Here is a 6088-nt window from a genome sequence, read left to right as displayed (position 1 = left end):
CCAATTTTGATCAATATCCTGCCTTAAGGATTTGTATAGAGTGATTCTAATGAAGATTAAAAGGAAGAATGTTGACAGTTCACATTGTGTTTGCATGTGGAGCTCTCTGTAAAATTCAGATATCAAAAGAACATATACATACCAGAAAAAGTGATGCAGGATTAAAAAAAAACTTATACCTCAACTCAAAAGAATGGTCCTGAACTTAAAAAATCATGTTGGCTGCTGGGTATTGGGTACCTGCTATACACCAGGAACTCTGCTAAGCAGTTTGCTTACATTTTGTCATTTAATATTCACAACAAACCCTTGATGTAGATATGATGATTTTTCCCATTAGAGAAAGGGAAGTTGAAGTTCTGAGAGGTTAAGAAACTTCCCCAAGGTCATGTGATTATGATGTGGCAGATCTGGTACCCAAAGCCATGTCAGTCTGATGCTAGAGCCAGTACTTCTACTGTTGTCATTTAATCTAAAACACAAAAGAGCCACAGCTTGGAAACATGCTAAAGATGACTAAAAAGAGCCTTTCACTTCCATTTGTAGAAAAAAGAAACAAATAGATGAACAAGGAAAGGACTGCTTGGGGGAGATTTTAACAGATGAGAGAGAAAGCAGAACTACTGGATTGCTGTTTGAATTCTGACTTGTCTACCAAGGAGAATGATCTTCCTGTGTGAAAAAAAAGTAGAATAAAGAGGAGGGAGTCAGGTCTCAGTGTAGGTGAGAAGGCAGGAAGCCAGCACAATTCAGAGACATAAACTCAGTTCTCTAGGCTTAGATGAAATTCATCCTGCAGGTCTGTTGGAACTTCAAAGCATAAAATTGTGGTGTTGGTTGCTATATGGGATATAGAAATGCTACTTTTGAACCTCTGCCTTCCTTTGTCTGATATCTGCTCCTCCTCCAGATATTCACGACACTCAAATGGGCAGATTTTTTTTCCTTCTTATCTATTCCTTGAGAGGCCTTTGGCATAAGAAGCATAAGTCAAACATGAAAGGCATATACCACATATGTGGCAAATTTCTTAAGCTAAATATTAAAATGCCCTTCCTCCCCTTTGTACTTCTTATATTTAAACACTTCTACTAAAAGAATTGTGTATAGCAAAAGTAATGCTGCATAACAAACGATGAAAAATAAGCTTTTATTGTCCATGTGTTTTAAACCAGGTGGGGACGGGCTAGGTGGTGCTGCTGATCTTGACTAGGCTCGCTCACATGTCTGGGGTCTACTGTGGGACTGTGGGGGACGGGGGTTGATTGGTGTCATCTGGCTTAGGCAGGGGAAGCCAAGGCAACATGGCTTTTCTGCATCGGTTTCTCACTCTTGCATGCTAGTCTAGGTGTGTGGCAAAGGCACAAGAGCATAACAAGACCTGAGGGCCTGTACTTGGAACTAGCACAGAGCACTTCTACTGGCCAAAATAAGTCACCAGTTCAGCCCAGACACAAGAGATGGTAAGATAGCCTCTGCCCCTTTGGTAAGAGGAACTAGAAGGTCACATGGCAAAGGGGCCATGAATGCAGTTTTACCTGCTTTGTTCCAAGCATTGCTTTGGGAGTATGAAGGGTAAATAGTTATGTCCCTGCACTCAGGTTTTCTAGTTTAGTGAGGCTAGTACTGTCAATACTGGGCCATTCCTTGGGTTGGAAGGTGAAGTTTTGGCCAATGCATGAATTTCTAGTGTGTTCTTGATCCATGCTGGATGCTTCTTTTTTACAGCGTGATGCTCATTTATATCCCTATGGCTGACAGTAGCAAATAGTTCTCTAAAGTGTAGAACAAAAACCCTCTGAGATTTGTCCCAGTAAACAATCCTACTCAGCAGTTGCTGGCCATCATCTCATTATTTTTCTTAGAACTGCCAGAGAAGAGGGAGAAATTCCTTGATGTGTATAAGTAGGGTGGGAAAGGTGAGGGTGAGGGAGGGAGAATGCCAGGAAGACACAGCCAATCAGATTTCTTATTCCTCGCAAAGATATACCCGGTGAATCAGACCACTCATACTCTCATGTTATATTTTCTTGATTGTAGCACAACTGTCAGCAGTCTTTATTCTTACTGCACAAGAATAGCAACCCCGTCTGCTTACTTGTCTCTATATGCCAAATGTCTTACACAGAGCCACATGGTAGGCATTCTTTAAAAATTTGTTTGTTAAATAGAAAAAGGAGGGGTGACTGAAGACAGAGTATAGACAGAGTTTGAAGTTTTCAAAAGAGAAAGAAGGTTGTTTTAGACACTACCAGCCAGTGAATTTGATACTAGTGATTGGTACAATCCCAGACTGAATTATTAAAAAGATGGCTTGTAAAGCAATGGAAGAGAAAGCTGTGATCGCTGGGAACCAGAATGGGTTCACCAAGAACTGGTCTTTTTGAACCGACTCTATCTCTCTTTATGATAGAACAAGTCATGTTGAATTGACTCTACTTTTTTTTATGATCATAAAACATGGATTGGATAAGTTAACAGGTTAATTCATAGCTGAATGTTTCTATATGAAAATCTCCTAATGTCAATTTCTTGGAGGGGGGAAAGGAAATTTCTCTACCAGCAAGTTGCAGTACTCTCTTCTTATCTTGTTTGTACTTATCAATGACTCAGACATAGTTGTAGTAGGTGAACCTATTAAATTTCCAAATGATGTAAAGCTGGAAGGAAGAATGATGGAGTCAAGATTTCACGTCATGTCAACAGACCAAAATGATGGGCTGAAATGAAAAGGTGAATTTGAATAGAAATAAATTTACAGCAGAGACTGGATCTTGAAGAGTAATTTGCAGAGGTATGAGATAGCTGAGTCTCAGCTTAACAGCACATAGTCAGTTAGAGGCAATTCTGTGACATGATGGATAAAAGCTCTATGCCTAAGCTGAATTAATAGAAGTGGTGTGTTAAGATCAAGGGAGATTATAGTCCCCTTGTCTCCTGAATTTATCAGACCACAACCATTCAATAAAATATTTATTAAGTACTTCTCTGTATCAGAGTCTTAGCCAGACACTTTACTTGTTGAATAAATTGGTGTGAGTTACAAGGAATTCCTATCTCCCAGTGCTACATGAGATGTATTTGAAAGCCCCTAGCTTAAAGCTGGGCACTCAGCAGGTGCTATACAAATGCCAAGATTCACACTATGGCCTAAATATTTATTTATAGCCTGCGAGGTCTTTTACTCATTCACTATTTGCCTTTTACTCTTTCACCATTTCTAACCCCAATCTCATATTACAAGTGAATTTTTTTGATTTTCTTCTTCTTTTTTTAAAAAAATTATTTGTTATTATTATTTATGCCTACAGCACCTGATCTTCCTAGGTGGTCTCCCATCCAAGTACTAACCAGGCCCAACCCTGCTTAGCTTCTGAGATCAGACATTGGGCTTGTTCATGGTGGCATGGTGGTAGATCATGGATCATCATTCCACTGGGATGTGAACCCAGGACCTTCTGCGTGTGAAGCAGACATGCTAACCACTACACTATGGAACCCTGTCCGATTTTCTTCTTTTTTATTAAACAGCATTATTTTAATGGCTCATTTGATAATATCAGGACTCTGTGTCTATTCCTGTTTATCCTTTTATCTCTTTTCTCTTTGGATATTGGTTATTGTTTCCTACTGCAGAGAGCTTCTTCCATATTTCTGTGGAAAATGGTCAGAAGGAGCTTAAGATTATATTATCCTTATGACTCATAGTCTTAGAGCAAGAGAGAGACTTTCTTTTGATGTTCATATATCAGGGGAGACTGACTGATCTGACTTAGGTCATATGGTCACTCTTGAACTGGCTACTTCTGAGTAATGGTGTTTACTCCTAACATGACAGTAAGGGTTGTGTGTATGAGTGTGTGTGTGTGTGTGTGTGTGTGTGTGTGTAGGTGGGGGATGTCTGTGGATAGCAAGTTCGGCCCCAGGCAAAACCACATGAAATTTTTTACAAGAAAGAGCAGGGGTTCCATATCTAGAAAAATGGAGAGGTATATTGGGGAAACAAATATATGTATAAACATTTCTTCTTGAAGAAATGACTAGAGTAGGGTAGGAAGAGAAAGAAGAAAGATGGCTGAGGGGGGATGATGACTTCATCTTCAAATGCAATAACCAGTTCCTGAATTAAGGAAGGAAGAATGGCTGTGATTCCTTTTGATCAAACATTATTTCAAGGCTAAAGCAGAGGACAGCTTTGGATTTAGGCTGATATTTGCTGCTGCCTTTTCCCCACTTGAATTTGGGCTTTGTACTTTCCACTTATCTTATTCTGTTGTTTGGATGTTTGAAGGAATGTCCTGGGGAAGTCTGAAGTCCTTAGGTGAAAAATCTTAACGCAGAACACAGTAATGATACCTGGTAATTTGCAAGGAAGTCCTGGATCTGTTCTGCAGATAGTCCAGGGAGAAGTAGGAAAAGACACACTCATTTTCAACTCAGCTCCATTTCTGTCTTGGCTCACTGTGGCTGATCATTTCAAAGGCTCCCAACCTCATTTGTTTTGGCTGATGGAATAGCTGGAGGACTTGTTGTGGGGGTTATGTACTCCCTAGAACTGGATGGGGAGCATGGATTTCTGGCTCTAGAGAATCTGATGCTCAGACTAATTTTCACACCAGGATCCTGGAGGCCTTTCCAAGCCATCACATTCTCAGACTCTTGATTACCTGGGCTAATAAGGGAACATTGGAGTGGGCACCCAACAAAGTCGTTAATCTTGATGTCACCTGTTTTGGCTGTGGACTTCATTCTAGGGTTTCAGAGTCATTTTGCAGAAAATCTTTAATCCTAATGGTGTTTATTGTGACTGATATTAGAGTTGGTGAGTTCTGTGAATGCCGTCAAGTCAGCTGGCCTCTGGTTGGAAGTTATTTGGTTTCAGAAAATCGGCCTTTGATGAAAAGGTCACTGCAGATTTTACACAAAATAAGTGAGCCACAGGAGATTCAGAGTGATTATTTGTACTCAAGCTTAGGTCCACAAATGCCATGTTTTTATTTATTTATTCTGCCTCCTTAAAAAGCTGTATACTATTTGCCTTTCTGTTTATCTGTGAGATATTAGGAGCGAAAATCCACTGCAGTATTTCTATGATCAGTTCTAAGAACCCATTGTGCACCATTGCCCCCAACCCTGAGATGAAAGGTTTAGGGTCAGGTATTTTCATATACTATCTTAATACAGATAGCATATGTAGATATGTAATATTTACATATTCATATAAGTGCATAAAACATATTCAACTGATATATTAATATACATGCATTTAACCTACATTTCATATATACAATATATATTTTAAACATATGGCATATATTTTGTCTCCTTACAACTCTTTGAGATAGGTATCATTATCTTCATTTTTACAAATGGATAAACAGAAGAAATTAGGTAACTTTCCCAAGATCACTGGGTCAGTCAGGTTTCTCAGAAGCAAACACTAGAAGTTAGTACTGATTAATTTTTGGCAGAAAATAAATTTATGAAAATGGAACCAGGCAGTTCACAGTATCTCTGGGAGGGCTGGGAACACAGGTCTAGAGATCATGCAGCCAGGAATAATACCGCTAAAGATCCCACTCCTGCTGCCCCAGGTCCAAACCCTGAGATGTCTCCTGCTTACAACACACCAGAGAGAGAGAAAGAGCCTTGGTCACCGCAGCCTCAGAAAGACTGAAGAACTTAAGGCTGCCCACCCTTGTTATAATGGCTGCCTTAGGCTCTGCTTTTTTGGCAGACCTGCTTTCATTTCCAAGTTTTGGCAGGCGATTCTGATGGGAGGCTGTTGTTCTGAAACTTGGAGAAAGTTCCTGTACCAAATTGTGCTCCCACTTGCAGTTTTGAGAGTAAGCATTTTCCCACATTAATGACATTAGCAAAGTAGTGAATTGTTAGAGAGTCACTGTAGTGTGAACAACAAAAAAATGGGCAAATAATGTTGAATGAGGGGAACTATGAGTGTTTTACTCTTGTGACAAAGTGGAATTTCACAGGATGTCCTTGTCAAAAACAGATTCATAAAGTAACCACTTACATGTTTTTAAGTGTTTCAACCACACGGGTAATGCATGACCATTTGTAAAAAAAT

The 6088-nt window shown here is 39.6% G+C and overlaps 1 non-coding gene across 1 annotated transcript; it reads right to left on the bottom strand.

Annotated features, from left to right (window-relative positions):
- Nucleotides 1–3427: 3427 nt before the first annotated feature.
- On the bottom strand, nt 3428–3500 carry TRNAV-CAC. The gene has a single exon. It is a non-coding gene; the product is annotated as a tRNA-Val (tRNA).
- Between the last annotated feature and the right edge of the window lie 2588 nt (nt 3501–6088).

The sequence above is a fragment of the Pteropus alecto genome, unplaced genomic scaffold (genome assembly GCF_000325575.1).
Source record: "Pteropus alecto unplaced genomic scaffold, ASM32557v1 scaffold42, whole genome shotgun sequence".
Taxonomy (NCBI): Eukaryota; Metazoa; Chordata; class Mammalia; order Chiroptera; family Pteropodidae; genus Pteropus; species Pteropus alecto.
This window is presented reverse-complemented; position numbering and strand designations above follow the sequence as displayed.